At 35.7% G+C, this 16,299-nt stretch overlaps 1 protein-coding gene across 1 annotated transcript in view; it reads right to left on the minus strand.

Moving 5' to 3' along the window:
- Positions 1 to 8,691, minus strand: part of SEMA3D (semaphorin 3D) — a 158,633-nt gene extending 149,942 nt beyond the window's left edge. The window contains exon 1 of the mRNA XM_030822019.1: positions 8,626 to 8,691. The gene's annotated coding sequence lies outside the window, so the exon portion shown is untranslated. The remainder of the gene's footprint in view (positions 1 to 8,625) is intronic.
- Positions 8,692 to 16,299: the final 7,608 nt, after the last annotated feature.

The following is a 16,299-nucleotide window of genomic DNA, read 5'->3' on the forward strand; positions in this document are numbered from 1 at the left end:
TATAAAGCATGGAGGAAAAATAAAATACTTGAAACCTCATTAGGAATGTTTCAAGGGCTCTGAATTATGAATAGAAATGAGAGAATCACAAAAATCTAATTCCAAATTTTTAAACTCTTTCTGGAATGATGCCATTCAAGTATGGGAATTACGTTGACAGTGTTTTTTAACCCTTATTTTATGCCAGTCGGCATAATACATGTCACAAAAGATGTGTTAAATTTATTATGTAAAACCAAAGAAAAAATGCGTGAATGAAAAAGTGAAGTCAAATATAAAGTGTAAGGTGACATAGATATGATGATCTGAACAATATATCAAAAAGCCTTTAATGTTTTATTGGTTTGGGGGAGATAGACAAAAGTACAATATTTAAATCAAATAATTATATAAGAAGCAGAAGCTGGCATATTTTTATGCTATCATTGTTAGTTATTTTTAGTTATTTGGTATGTAAGTACTATATAATAATTGGAGAAATGTCATTCTAAAAGCTATGTTGCTGGAATCTTGGAATACTAAATCTACAACTCATAGATAAGAACTCCCATTAAAGGAACAGGAAATTATCAGAAATCACATCTTGTCACTAAGCAAGATGATACAGTATGTTTAATAATACAAAAAGCCAAAAAAAAAAATCTGGTGGAAAGAAGGATCTTTATTGCAGGGAAATTATAAGGCATTTGCAAAGAGAAGTGATTTCTTATTCTCAAATACAAAACTTTGAGATTAAAAACACACTGTCTTCCCTCAAGATTCGTGGGAGATTGATTCCAAGATCCTTCTTGGATACCAAAATCTGCTGATGCTCAATTCTCCTATAAAATATGATGTTGTATTTGCATATAACCTACTCACCTCTTCCCCTATACATTTTTTCTTCTATAAACTTTAAATCATATCCAGATTACTTATAAAACCTAATACAATGCCTACACATAATTTCATTCCCTTGGATTCAGCATAGAACTTAGTGGGCAGCCAATTTAAGTTTTGCTTTGTGAAACTTCAGATAATTTTTTCCCAGGTATTTCTGATCTGTAGTTGGTTGAATCCACAGGTGTGGAGCTCATGGATACAGAGGGCTAATTGTACATATAAAGAAAAATCAATTGGTATAAATAGATAATTCAATCTTTCTTATCCAATCAACTTTATATTTGTATGACATCCTACAGTTCTTTAATGAGATATATACACATATGTATACATATATATATTTTTACACATACATACCATCACATTTCACATTTACTAGTAAAAATCCTTAGCCAGAAGTGGTGTCTCACGTATGTAATCTCAGCACTTTGGGAGGCTGAGGCGGGCAGATCACTTGAAGTCAGGAGTTTGAGAGCAGCCTGGCCAACATGGTGAAACCCCGTCTCTACTAAAAATACAAAAATTAGCTGGGCGTGGTGGTGGGACCTGCAACTCCAGCTACTCGGGAGGCTGAGGAAGGAGAATCACTTGAACCCGGGAGGCGGAGGTTGCGGTGAGCCAAGATTGGGCCACTGCACTCTAGCCTGGGTGACAGAGTGAGACTCCATCTAAACAACAACAAAAAAATCTTTTACTTAACAATTCTGCATTTAAGATATGCAATTGTATTGGTAAAAAGAAATAAGTCATATTTTCGAAAGAAAATAAAAACTAGCCTAATAGCAGGTATCACAGATAAAAGAAATGGAGAAATAAGACACAAGCACCAGTCTTCTGTTTACAAATATATCTTTCACGAAAAATGTACAGTAAAATCTCCAGATCTGTTTTGATAATGACAAAGCAGAAGACTCCAGTGAATGGAAGCAGGCTACAAAAGGATGTTGCAGATTTGTCGGGATACTCAGAGGAGTAGCAAATTTAATATGAACAATTCAAGGGAGTAGCTTCAGGAATAGAAAGTATAAAAGAAAGAATGTTGGTACAGCAATTAGGAGGAAGTGAACCAGAAAAACATAGTTCATTCCTCCAGAGAATGGGCTCATCTTTCTGTATACCACAGTGTCAACATTAGATGGTCACAGTTCTAGTTACGGAAGTGGAATTTTCTGTTCATTCCATCTTTCTTTCTTTTCTCTTTCTTCTCTCTCTTTTTTTTTTTCAGATGGAGTTTTGCTCTTGTTGCCCAGGCTGGAGTGCAGTGGCACAATCTCGGCTCACCGCAACCTCCGCCTCCCGGGTTCAAGCGATGCTCTTGTCTCAGCCTCCTGAGTAGCTGGCATTACAGGCATGCGCCACCATGCCCGGCTAATTTTGTATTTTTAGTAGAGACAGGTTTTCGCCATGTTGATCAGGCTGATCTTGAAGCCCGACCTCAGGTGATTTGCCCCCCTCGGCCTCCCAAAGTGCTGGGATTACAGGCTTGAGCCACCGCGCCTGGCCTCTGTCCATCTTTCTATTGATCCATATTTCTAACTATCTGTAAATATGTATATCTATAGATGTGCTGTTAGCAACCTGGCTAGAAAGCAATTTAATACCAATAATGAAAAATAAAATGCCTTGATCAATTTAGAAGCAAAATCTTGTATCTATAAGTATATTTTTCTGATATTTAGATAACAGAATTTCATGAAAATCTTAAGAATCATTTTTTTCAAGTACCTTATTATTTAAATATTATTTATTTATCCTAATGCTTTAGTGTTATTGGTATTGTTTCACTTACGTATATATCTGCTAATTTATTGTTTTCTGATCTTGTAGTTATATATGAAATAACCAGACTCAGTCCTGGATATACAACATAGGAGAAGTACCCTTCCTATTATTTCCTAACAGCCTAATTCATTTGACCAACTCCCTGCCTCATCTCCCTATCAATTTTCAGGAGCCTTTCAACTGGGAGAGTGCACCCTGTCCCTAACATGCCAGCCCACTCAGCACTAGCTTTGGGTTTCATTCTCTCAAACACCCACTGCCTAGCAGGTGTAAACAATTTCAACCAATGAACAAAAGTTAATCAAATTATCTCTGCTATGGTCAGAGATCACAATGACAATATATTTAAAGGTATGGAAACTTGATTAGCAAAGTAGGTTCTAGGAAATGAAGATTAAAAATAAACGTGAAAAAAATGAATAAGTAAAAATTTGAATTTAAAATCACAAGAGTGTCAGAAACAGCTACTAAGTATCACTATTAATGATGATCATTAATTAACCCTCCCTGAGATCTGTAAGAATTCTGTGTCATCATATCTTGTTTTCCTTTTCACTTACAAAACAATTTATATTTTTTACTATTCATCTTAATATGACTCGTTTTAGTTTTCTGTTTTGAGCTTTCAGTGTGGACACTGATGGCACTCACAGTTTACTGAGCAGGAAATAGTTAACATCATCTTGTTTAAGGACTCTCATATTTGAGTTCTTCTAATAATCCAGATAAGATTTCCACTAAGGTCCTTAGCTGAGAGTAAATACACATTTCTATAAGATACTTGTTTTTAAAAGGAAAAAATGTTTATATAGTTAACTGGGTTACTGAAACACAAAAATGAGATAAAATGAAAAAGTAGTTCAAATCTCCTTCCTTGGAGCACCCCGGGGTTTATTTGCAGTCAGGGTAGACTCATGAGAAGATGTAGTTCTCTTCTCAGTACAATACATCTCACAGGAATTGTTAAAACAAGTAGCTTTTCTGAATATAGTTAAAAACTTTGAAAAAATTAGTTAAATCAGTCGCAGTAATATCAGATAATGTCTCTAATTATATATGTGCGGTGTGTATATATGTGTGTGCATGTATGTTTGTGTGTGTAGATATTTTTTGTTGTGGGTAACAGTGCTATTTAAACATTTATATTGCTTAGTATTTGATAAACTTTCAGGTGATATTAAGCTTTTAAACAGGTTAAGCTTTTAACTGAGTTAATTATTTTTAGAACTTTAGAAATTTTTTTAAAATAATATTTTATTTTTCTAACATTTACAATAAAATGAATTAACAGGAAACACAAAATAAAACCATTTGCACAATAAAAGGTATTAACAGGAAACACAAAATAACACCAAATCTTAAAATGCTATGTCAAAATTTAAAATGTCTTAATAAACACTGATAATATTATTTTCTTAAAAACACAAAAGTAACACTTGGCCGGGCACGGTGGCTCATGCCTGTAATCTCAGCACTTTGGGAGGCCAAGGCAGGTGGATCACCTGATGTCAGGAGTTCAAGACCAGCCTGGACAACATGGCGAAACCCTGCCACCCCAAATAAATAAATAAATAAAAATCCAAAAATTAGCCAGGCATGGTGGCACGTGCCTGTAATCTCAGCTACTTGGGAGGCTGAGACAGGACTGCTTGAACCCAGGAGGCAGAGGTTGCAGTGAGCCAAGATCACGTCACTGCGTTCCAGCCTGCGTGACAGAGCAAGACTATATCTCAAAAAACAAACAACAAAAAATGAAAACAAACAAACAAAAACCAAAAGTAACACTTGCCTCAAACAATGATGATGGTCCCATTTATCATCACTGTAAGTGCTAACATCAAATTTTGAGTCACAGACTTTGTGATACTATAAATCCTAGGAAATATTTGCCATACTGGACTGAGAAAAATAAAAAAAAAAGAGATTAAAGAAGATATTGAGCTTTTATAGTTGCCTTACAGTGCTTCCATTCACTTCCACCATGTCAGAGGCTTTTGGACTTCTCAATTAAGATTCAGGGGCTACAAGTAACATTAGCATCTAATAGTCTAACACTGTGATTCCAAAACTATGTGCAAGGCACTCTGGAATAACACAGTGAACTCATCAGGAATGCTGTAAGATATTTTAAAATTTCGAGATAAACACAACAATACGGCCGGGAGTGGTGGCTCACACCTGTAATCCCAGCACTTTGGGAGGCCGAGGCTGGCGGATCACGAGGTCAGGAGATCGAGACCATCTTGGCTAACACGGTGAAACCCCGTCTCTACTAAAAATACAAAAAATTAGCCGGACGAGGTGGCGGGCGCCTGTAGTCCCGGCTACTCGGGAGGCTGAGGCAGGAGAATGGCGTGAACCCCGGGGGGCAGAGCCGGCAGTGAGCCGAGATCCTGCCACTGCACTCCAGCCTGGGTGACAGCGAGATTCCGGGTCAAAAAAAAACAACAAAAAAACACAACAATACTCACTATTTATCAGACATTGTATTAACTACTAGTCAAGCTATTTCTTAATTTCAACATTCAAGGGGTTTACATTCCAGGGGTCATAGCTATGTGAAGTTGGGTTCTCAGTGAAGCAAGTATCCCCAAAAGTCCTCGTGGAACAGGTACTAAGGATCACAGTGTTCAATCTGATTCCAAGGTTTGAGAAGTTGTACAGTGCCCAACACGTATGCACTCACCATTAGTAAGTAATTCATATGTAATTTAAGAATATTTAAATGTAAAACTTTTTTTGTTTTAATTTATGTTGTCAGGACATAAATAGTTACTAAGTTGTTTGGCCTTAACTATAATAGTCAGAATTCTTGGTATTTGTTTGTTGGCCTAGAGGTGTGATGAAAAAAATTTTGAGCTGTTATGGTACTAAGAACTGAAAATCTTGGAAAGATATTTCTGTTCTAAATACTTTTCTAGAAATATATATATCCCTGTAAATAGAATCACTTCCCAAATCAAACCTGAAACCTGAAGGAGAATTTGTGTATGCAATGTACTAATCAATTTACTGCTTACATCTTAACGTTCATTTTATCTCCTTTACTCTTCAGTATCTTCCAGCATTTGCTACATTTATACCCAGAAGATTATAGTCATTGCAGCTTTTCTATATTTTGGTTCTCTGAGTTTATGTATAAGGTAATGAAGTAGGTAAGACCTGGCATAACAATGCCCTTATTGTGGTGCCACAATTAAGCCTCACTGGAAAGGATCCAAAGATGACTTTCTTTACGTTGACTTCCCTCTGTGGTGAATGGTGAATGGTGAATGGTGTTATTTTGTGTTTTCTGTTAATTCCTTTTATTGTAAATGTTAGACAAACAAAATAATATTTTAAAACAATGTTTCTAAAGCTCTAAAACAATTTAACTCAGTTAAAAGCTTAACCCATTTAAAAGCTTAATATCACCTGAAAGTTTCTCAAATACTAAGCAATATAAATTTTAAATAGCACTGTTACCTACAATAAAAAAAATCTACGCACACACACACACACACACTGCACATATATAATTAGAGATATTATCTGATATTACTGAGACTGAAAGTCTAGTAAAACTATGTAAAAAAAATTGCTGCAAAAACCCTACGTAAAACTTAATAGAGCAAGTGTTGTCAACCCAAGAACATGGTCCATTTTCTCATTCCTTAATTTGGGCTTGTATAGTCTGTCCTCATTTCTTCTTTCATTCTTCACTTTGGAAATCTTCAAAATAAACCAGGTAAACATCTCCAAGTTTATACATGTATAGAAGATTTCTGGAAATTTTTCCTAACCCCAAATTAAAACAAAGCAAACAAAAACAGTGTGATACTCTTAACAAACAGTAGCAGATTATTTTCAAAATCAGCTCCAGAAAGAATATAGTTCTTAACCAGAACTAGGGATTAGACAATATATATTTCTATACTGGTTAAAATAGAGCAACGTAGTTGATGTGTGTATGCATGTGTGTGTGTGTGTGTGTGAGATCAAGGTATGCAATTCTCAGTATATTATAGTGTATTTAGTACTATTTCTTCCATATTCTCAAAGCATCTTGTACTGGCAGAGCTTTTTGTGGTAATATTTTCTGTTTAGTTCATCACATTGACCTGAAGGTTCTAGACAAACTTAAATTATTATATTAGAAGAAAATTTTAAATTCCCATTTAAAAATTCCAAATTTTAGACTGTCTGTAAAAAAAACTGTTTTGACCTTACTTTGATAAAAATAATGAAAAAGTCCACAAAACTTTTTTGCAAAGAACATCCCTTACAATTGTATTATATATCTTGAGACGCTTTCTTTATTTTTTAATTATAGAATAGTTCATTACCTTATAGCTTCTATGGCTGAATATATGAAAAAAATTGTTTAAATTTCATAATCATTGATTTCATAACCACTTTACAATTTTGTCTCCCTTTGATTTATTAACCATTTATCTCTTCCTCGTTTTGTTTTTATGTTTTATTTTATACCTATCCTTACTTGTAGGACAATATTTGTTTGTTTAGAGTGCGGGTTCTTTAATCTTTGGTTTTGATTATTTCAAGTACCTGTTAAACAAATTTTACTGTAATGTGTAAATAAGTAATGACTGAATTACCTCTTACTGATTGTTAGAATAAGCCAAAGATGCATGTAAAAGAATCACTGTGGGCCATAAGCAAATAAAAGAGGTATCAATATTTACAATTAAATTTGATCTCTGATCACCAAATTAAATTATGTGGTAGTCAAAAGACGTCATTGTTCTTGCCCTAAAATTAATAGTTTATAATTTGAGGACAACACTATGTCTGATTTGTGGAAGAAGACAAGTTAGCTAGGATGAAAGTGATCTCAGGCTAAGTGCCTAAAATGTTAATCACTATCTTATAGTAAAAGAAAAATGAGAGCTATTAATTATGCCTATCAAACAATGAAACAACACAACAATAACAGAATATTATGTTGATTTTTTGTATAGTAATAACTCAATAATAATATAGCATTGCCAAGATTACATACAAGCAATGTGTCTTCAAACATAGATTAATAATCTCATCAAAATAATTTATATTGAAAGAGTATATTTTAGAAAACAAATGCAAGCATGTATTAGGATTAGACACTGATAAATTACTTGGTGCTTACATGGTGCATTTTGTTATTCTATACAACAAATAAAATAGTAGAAGGGACTGCCATAATTGTTCATCTTTAGCTCTGGAGCTAAAACAAAAGTAGTCACTGATGCAGGTCAAAGTCAAGTCTAGCAGCCTAAGGAACTGGGACACTGTGACATGTTCAAATCAAGCAATCACAAGAAAGCTATGTCTGCTAATTCTGAGAGAGGTAAGTAACTATTTGCAGATGATTCCTAACCTAATGGCAATATTATAATGTATATTCATCCCTTGATACACACCAAAGATTGGTTCCAGGATCTCTGCCATTCCCATATGCCAACGTGTGCAAAATTTCCCACAGTCCTCCCTGCAGAACCCTACTATACAAAAAGACTGCCTTCAGTATAAGCAGGTTTTGCATCCTGAGAATACTGTATCTGTTTGTTTGAAAAAATAAACTCTAATATAAGTGAACCCACCCAGTTTAAACTCCTGCTGTTAAAGGGTCAACTGTATATAACTAAGAGGACTCAAAGCATTACAATTACTTTACACTATTTTTGTTTCAAGAGTCATTAAGATGATACAGCAGAGACCCAATCATTATTTGAATTCCAACATCTTGGAGTGATCATGTCTAGAAATAACATTGTATGTAGTATGGACATGGATTATCCAAAGTTTGCCTTAACAAACTGTCATGTAGAGTGCTTCCTCTCCAAACACATCAGCCCAAGGACAGTGTATTAGAATTATTCAGAGAAACAGAACAAATAGGAGAATACATGCATCTATCTATCTATCTATCTATCTATCTATCTATCTATCTATTGAGGTTTATTTAAGAGATTGGCTCACATAATTATTGAGGCTGACGAGTCCCAAGATCTGCAGTTGGCAAGGTGAAGATCCAGGAGAACCAACAGTGTATGTTCAAAAGCCTGGCAACCAGGATGGCAGATGTTATAGTTCTAGTCCAAGGGTAAAGACCTGAAAAACAGGAGAGATAATACTGTAGTTCCAGTCCAAACACCTTCAGGTTCCAGGACCAGGAAGGGCAGATGTTTCAGTTCAAGTCCAAAGGCAGAAAAATAAATATCCCAGCTCAAGGCAGTCAGCCAAGAGGAAATTCCCTCCCACTTGTGGGAATGTCAAGCTTTTTGTTCTATTAGGTCCTCAACTGATTAGATGAGACCCACCAACATGAGAGACGGCAATCTGCTTTACTCAGTCTACCAATTCACATGTTGATCTTATCCAAAAATGCCATCTCAGACAAATCCAGAATATTTGCCCAAATGTCTGGGCACCCCATGGCCCAGTCAAGTGGAAACATAAAATCAACCATCACAGAAACCCTTATCTGCTCCTTACTGCTTACAGTGCCCTACTGCTTGCTTCTGCTTGCCTAACCTCCAAGCCATCTTATTTCCTGTGCCTGCTAAACTAAGGAATGTTCAGACACTACAGAGAATTCCTGAGTTCCAAACTCTCCCCAAGCCCAGTTTTCTCAGGGCTGGCTAGGACTTACATTCGTCAAAGCCCAGTTATTAATAACTCTTAGTGGTTGACAACATTTACCTTTCAATAGAAATCATATTTTATTTTTTAGAAAGATGGAACAAACATGGATGTTCCCATGGAAGGGAGCCTCAGGGAAATGGGCAGGGAATCATACTCTTGGTATCCCATCAAACCTCACACAAATCCTACCATGTTGTGGGGTGGGGTGGGGGGGCATCTGTTACTTTCTCTTTCTCTGTACCAAGGCTGACTGGACATTTACTTATTAACACCTTGGAAATGAACATGTATGAAATGCACTTGCACAGTTTGTGACTTTTATTGCAAATGAAGTAATGGTCAGGATGGCAGTGATTTGAAATACAGTAGAACAGATTGTTTCCTTGTTTATAGGAAACTAGAAGTGCAGTATAAAGTGCATTTTGTAAATGTACCAGAGAGAACCATAAAACTGAATAAGTGCATTGACTAAAATACAACACAAGGTGATAAGTCTAGGTTGGCCCTAAATAATAGACAACCATAAAAGATAATTAGGTTTGAACACATAATCTAAAGAGAAAAGAGTAAAACCTTTTTACAAAAAATATGCATAAGTCTGAAAAGAATTTAGCTAAGCTCAGATGTCATTATTTTTAAAGGTATTCATTTAAAGATAAAGCATAACTTGTCTTTCTACATATAAAGAATTGTGTCATGTTATTACTGTCATCTCCACAGTTTTTCATATTGATTGCTTTAAAAATAATGTAATCATCTTGCATTGAAAAGATTTTTCAAACATCTTATTATAAAAAGTTTCACACATACAGAAAAGCTGAAGTATACAGAAAGCATCTGTACACCCACACCTAGATTCTACACTCTTTTTTTTGACGTTTGCTTTATTATCACACTATGCATTCCTGCCAACCCATCTGACTTAAAAAAACTTTTTCAAAGCAGGACAATGATATCCATATACGTTACCCCTAAACACTCTACCAGAATAAAAATTTTGTATTTTCTCTTGTAACTTAAATATATATATTGCTAAGAGATAAAAATTTATAACAAAACTGATGTCTTACTGTGCACTACATCTCTTGGACACTAGTTACGTATCCATTAGAGTTTAGTGCTTATGAGGCTATTGTCTTAGTTTTAATCTCCCTGATGGGTCCATTAGTTATTTTGTTTTCCACAGGTACATATTAAACCCCTTATAACATTTAATCATACTGAAGCTTAATGTATTTCCAACAGGGGTGTAACATGCAAAAGTACACAAATCTTAAATAATAGACAAATCAGGGAACAGGCCCAATAGATTGTGTTAATTAAAGACATTTTGCAAATGATTCACTTACACATTTAGGTACTATAAAACAAACCTATTAATTCAAAAATATAAAATAAACAATAGCTTATTTACCTTTTAGAGATGTCATACCTACATATATTCATGTCTTATTTTAGTTATATATTTATTTCTAATGAGGGTTAGCTCTTCAACAGAATGCAAATTATAAAACACTTAATATTGCCAGAGATAATATTTGCATTTATCATAGAGCAACAAGTAATGAGCCCTTGACATCTCATGAAGTTGTGGCACCTCAGTCAACAGCAATTAAATGCTGAGCTCTTGAAAATATGAATGAACAGTATGACTTATGTCACACTTACACAATTCCCTTTATTTTAGCTGATGTGCTTTTAATTCCAGATGTGCACTGGCTTATCCAATTATTAATTATTTTTATTTTTCTTCTTATAATTGTTAGTTTTATCACCTATTTGTTACATATGTACATATTAGCTTAGAAATGTAGACAAAATAACGTTTTAATTTATCTTGCATTATGCTGCAATATAAGTGATTTTTTTTTTTTTTTTTTTTTTTTTGAGACGGAGTCTCGCTCTGTCACCCAGGCTAGGGTGCAGTGGCAAGATCTCGGCTCACTGCAACCTCTGCCTCCCGGGTTCAAGCGATGCTCTGGCCTCAGACTCCTGAGTAGCTGGGACTACAAGCACGTGCCACCACACCTGGCTAAATTTTGTATTTTTAGTAGAGATAGGGTTTCACCACATTGGCTAAGATGGTCTCTATCTCCTGAACTTGTGATCCACTGCCTTGGCCTTCCAAAGTGCTGGGATTACAGGCGTGAGCCACCACACCCGGCCACAAGTGATTCTTAAGATAATAAAGCAATCTCCAACTTCAGTGTATTGCCTAGAATTCTAGAGCTTGATTCTTCCAACTTAAAGGAATAATTGAATTTTCCAGAGTATAAAGTTATAAAAATCACATTTCAGAAAAATAATGTCTCTTTAAGACCTATGGTCTTAACTACATTTTAATTTGGTATTGAAAAATTTTAAGAATTTATACTAACTTATGAGCAAATTTCATCCCCTTATGAGTTGCTTACATTTTCCACCCAAGTAAGTCATCACCTATAGGCCATTTATATTCATGAAGTACAGAGGACACACAAAGAAAGAGAGCTGACACAGATTAAAAAGTAATCTTTTTAACAGGCTCTTTATGAAGTAAATCAACCTGTTTACCAAAAACATCACAAAATACCATTAGCATAACAGACAGTAAGAAGAAAATAGTTATATCATGCAAATATCTTATAGCCTACAGACACTTTATTGAAATCCCCACAAGAAAAATAACACAAAGAGTAATGGTTCTAAACATGCTGTTTGGAATAATGATGCCATTAACACTTGGCACCACAGTGCCCAAATGGAAGTGTGTTTGCATAATGGTTTACTCTACTCTTTATAAAGATAAACACAGAAGGTCACTGTGCAGAGGCTGACGTGCTTCAGGAATAAATGACACTTTGAAATATAGAATGTCTCACTGTTTCTGGCACAAGCCTACCTTTTTAGTCTGATTAAAAAAAATAGACCTAGGGTTTTATTCTATTTTTTGTTTTTATAATAATAAAATTTCATCTTTATTTGCTTAGATGGATAAAGAAAGTCAATACTAAAAATGTGGCAGTTAATAAATTATGTTAACAATATCAAATATGGTAACAGTTTTGATATCAATGTTAAAATATCAGCATAGAATAATAAAAACAACATGTATGAAAGATTCTGATTATATTCAAAATATTAACCAAAAGATTTTTGTTTCTCCAAGTGAGACTAAATTCCTGGAAAGATGCTTTTATAAGTTGACAATTTGGTATGCTTAAACAGCTCCCCATTGTACATTTTATGTGCCTTTTCTTCACAGTTTGACCCCTGCCTACACTTTATGTATACTGTCTAAAATGTGCTCAGTATAATACTCTGATGTCTGAGTTTTTTGCACCATGTCCCGATATGATCTTATATTTCTCTTGTTACTTGTGTTTTACAAGGCTTATTAGTAAATAAATTGCATCAATTTATGCTGCACATGCATCAACATTGTTTAGGGAGAACAAAGCAAAACAAAACAAGCCAACAAAGGCTCTGCTGGGCAGAGATGTAGCTCCTCCTCTCAACAACATCCAACAGTCTTCACATTTTCACATCAGTCACGCAAAGCACACGGATTTGTATCATTGTTGCAGGAAGTCAGGGACCCCGAACGGAGGGACCGGCTGAAGCCATGGCAGAAGAACATAAATTGTGAAGGTTTCATGGACATTTATTGGTTCCCCATATTAATACTTTTATAATTTCTTACGCCTGTCTTTACTGCAATCTCTGAACATAAATTGTGAAGATCTCATGGACACTTATCACTTCCCCAATCAATACCCTAGTGATTTCCTATGCCTGTCTTTACTTTAATCTCTTCATCTCATCATCTTCACAAGCTGAGGAGGATGTATGTCACCTCAGGACCCTGTGATGATTGCGTTAATTGCACAAATTGTTTGTAGAGCATGTGTGTTTGAACAATATGAAATCTGGGCACCTTGAAAAAAGAACAGGATAACAGCAATGTTCAGGGAACAAGACAGATAACCTTAAACTCTGACCGCCGGTGAGCTGGGTGGAACAGAGCCATATTTCTCTTCTTTCAAAAGCAAATAGGAGAAATATCACTGAATTCTTTTTCTCAGCAAGGAACATCCCTGAGAAAGAGAATGTGTCCCTGAGGGGCAGCCTCTAAAATGGCTGCTTTGGGGGCAGCTGTCTTTTATGGTCATAGTTGTGGGATGAAATTAGCCCCAGTCTCCCGTAGCACTCCTAGGCTTATTAGGACGAGGAAATTCCCGCCTAATAAATTTTGGTCAGACCTGTTGTTTGCTCTCAAACTCTGTTTCCTGATAAGATGTTATCAATGACAATGCCTGCCCAAAACTTCATTAGCAATTTTAATTTCGCCCCGGTCCTGTGGTCCTGTGATCTCGCCCTGACTCCATTTACCTTGTGATATCTTATTACCTTGTGAAGCATGTGATCTCTGTGACCCACACCCTATTCGTACACTCCCTCCCCTTTTGAAAATCACTAATAAAAACTTGCTGGTTTTGCGGCTTGGGGGGCATCACAGAACCTGCCAACATGTGATGTCTCCCCCGGACACCCAGCTTTAAAATTTCTGTCTTTTGTACTCTGTCCCTTTATTTCTCAGACCGGGCAACACTTAGGGAAAATAGAAAAGAACCTATGTGAAATATCAGAGGTGAATTTCGCCCAATATATCATCAGAATTTTTTCTGTTCCACTAAGATCAGAAACTCAGAATTTCTGGCCCTTTCCACAAATTCCTCATTGTGACTTATTTCTCCCCTTCTCACTGACTGTGTCTATTGTGTCTACCTGCTTTGTTACCCACATCACTCTCTTTACCATCACCTCAGCTACTGGTGGGACCCAACACCTTTAGTTCCTTAACCCCCTTCACCTGTTTTTTCCTCATACTTATCTTAGACCCTGTTATTCTCTTATTTTGACAATGACTGGCCGCACTTTCAGCTAAAAATTTGTAACCTAGTATAAACACATAAATCAACTGTCAGTAAGGGTAGAGGAGGGTGTTAAATTGCAGTTTCCAGGCCATCATCTTCAAATATTTCATTGCAGCAAGTCAAAGATGGGTGATAAGGAATCTGGATTAATCATGAAAACACTCCAGGTGGTAGGACAGAATCTACCCCTTTTTATCAGTCATTGACTTTAAAACTGGTTCCCAAATCTAAAGTGCCAGACTCAAATTTTCCTCTAACTCTAGTCCTCATCTGTCTTTATTACCTAATTCATGAACCATTACATTATTTTCCATCTTCTGTCACTTCCATCTTCTGGTCATATGCAAACCACTTGTGTACTCTGAAGGTGTTTTGATACAATTGATTTGGTAGGCAATGGGGAGCCATGTGTTGTTTTATAAACCAGAAAGACAAACTTTTCAAGTGGTCAAGGTTCTTCTTAATGGTATCCAAAAATTTATTATGGCTTTGTCTCTAACGAGGCTTCTAATTTGTGAATAAAATAATGTCTTATTTTCACTTAATCATCATAGTGCTGAACTCCACTCCTGTTATGGGTGAGAACACAGTGACAGAATATAAATGAGTTGATGTAGCTGCAGAGCTATTCACTTTGACAGCAGGCCATCTAATACCAGTGCATATTCTTTCCTTCCCACTGTCCTGCAGATAGTAGGATTTCAGTAACCATTATATGACTGGAGGAAGGAAGCAAGAAAGATAGGAAAGAAGGAACTGAAGGAAGAGAGAATGACCAACTAGTGTTCAAGAAACACAGGCCATAAGTTCTACAGTAACTAGTCCAGAGATATCATATCTATCACATCTCTCCACAAACTATATCATTTGTGGATAAAAACTGAACCATTATTTTATTGGACTGCAAACAGTAATATTGAAAATAATATATATCTCAATTCAACTTTGATAAAATTGAGTTTTCAAGCCTAACAGGATAATGTCAAGCTACTTATTGATCTGATAAAAAATAAAAAGGTAAGGCATTATATAAATATAAGGAAATAAGTGTATTTTTTTACCATTGAAGTGTGAACGAAATCGATGTGGTTAACAGATGGATGAACATGCAGTCAGAGTGGCAGAGATTGCTATCAACACCAGCATGAAAGTATAGGACTGGGAAGATAATGGGTCTGATCAAGATGTAGAAAAAAAAATAAAGAGGTCAATAAACACATGAATAAGATCTGAGTCAGGCAGAATGAGTAAAATAAAAACTATAAAGAACAAGAGAGACAGAGTAATAGTGAAAGAGAGAAAGAAACTGAAACTGAGATTTCCATAATGGAAAAAGAATTAGCCAGAAGGCAACTGTAGGCGAATGGGGGCGATGCGGTTTGCCTGACTCTCTGCCTGTAGAAACACGCATCATCATTCTAATGAGAACCTTGGGGAACAAGAAAACATCATAGCAGCACAGGAGGTAATGGGACCCTCCTAAACAGGACTGGTGGGACTGCACCTGGTGTTCAGACCCAGGCATCTCCTTATCCAAAAGGTGCAGGGAAGCTGGAAGGAGTTCAGAGACATGATGGAAAAATGATTAAGATACAAAGAAACATGATTTCTGATGGAAGATTAAAGCACTAAAGAAGCTCAACTTGGATGAGCAACAAGTTGATGGGCAAAGTATCTCTCTGCAAACCAGCAAAAGATATCAAAACTTTGGGGGGAAAAGGTATTATTTAATTTGGTACTAGGAGAAGAGGTTTATGAAGAATAATTGCAATGAAGCAGAAAAGAAGTCAACCCTAAAATTAGGAAGTGAAGTATAAAAATGCAAGCAATGACTACTTGCATGTATGGAGGAGGGGAATGGATAACATCAGTCGGACAACGTAAATAAAGTACAGGCAACTTGACCACACAGAGGGTGACCATGATTCTGGAAGACAACACAATCAACATAAAATAAGGAAATACCAGAAAATTAATAATAATTCAAACTCAATTTTCAAAAGGACTAAGAATTTTAGCTTTATCTTCCACGTTTTGTTGTTACACTAGTCTTCACCTGAAATAGTAAATTAATTCAGCAGTTTCCAGAAGG

This window comes from Nomascus leucogenys, chromosome 11 (assembly GCF_006542625.1).
Source record: "Nomascus leucogenys isolate Asia chromosome 11, Asia_NLE_v1, whole genome shotgun sequence".
In the NCBI taxonomy this organism is placed as follows: domain Eukaryota; kingdom Metazoa; phylum Chordata; class Mammalia; order Primates; family Hylobatidae; genus Nomascus; species Nomascus leucogenys.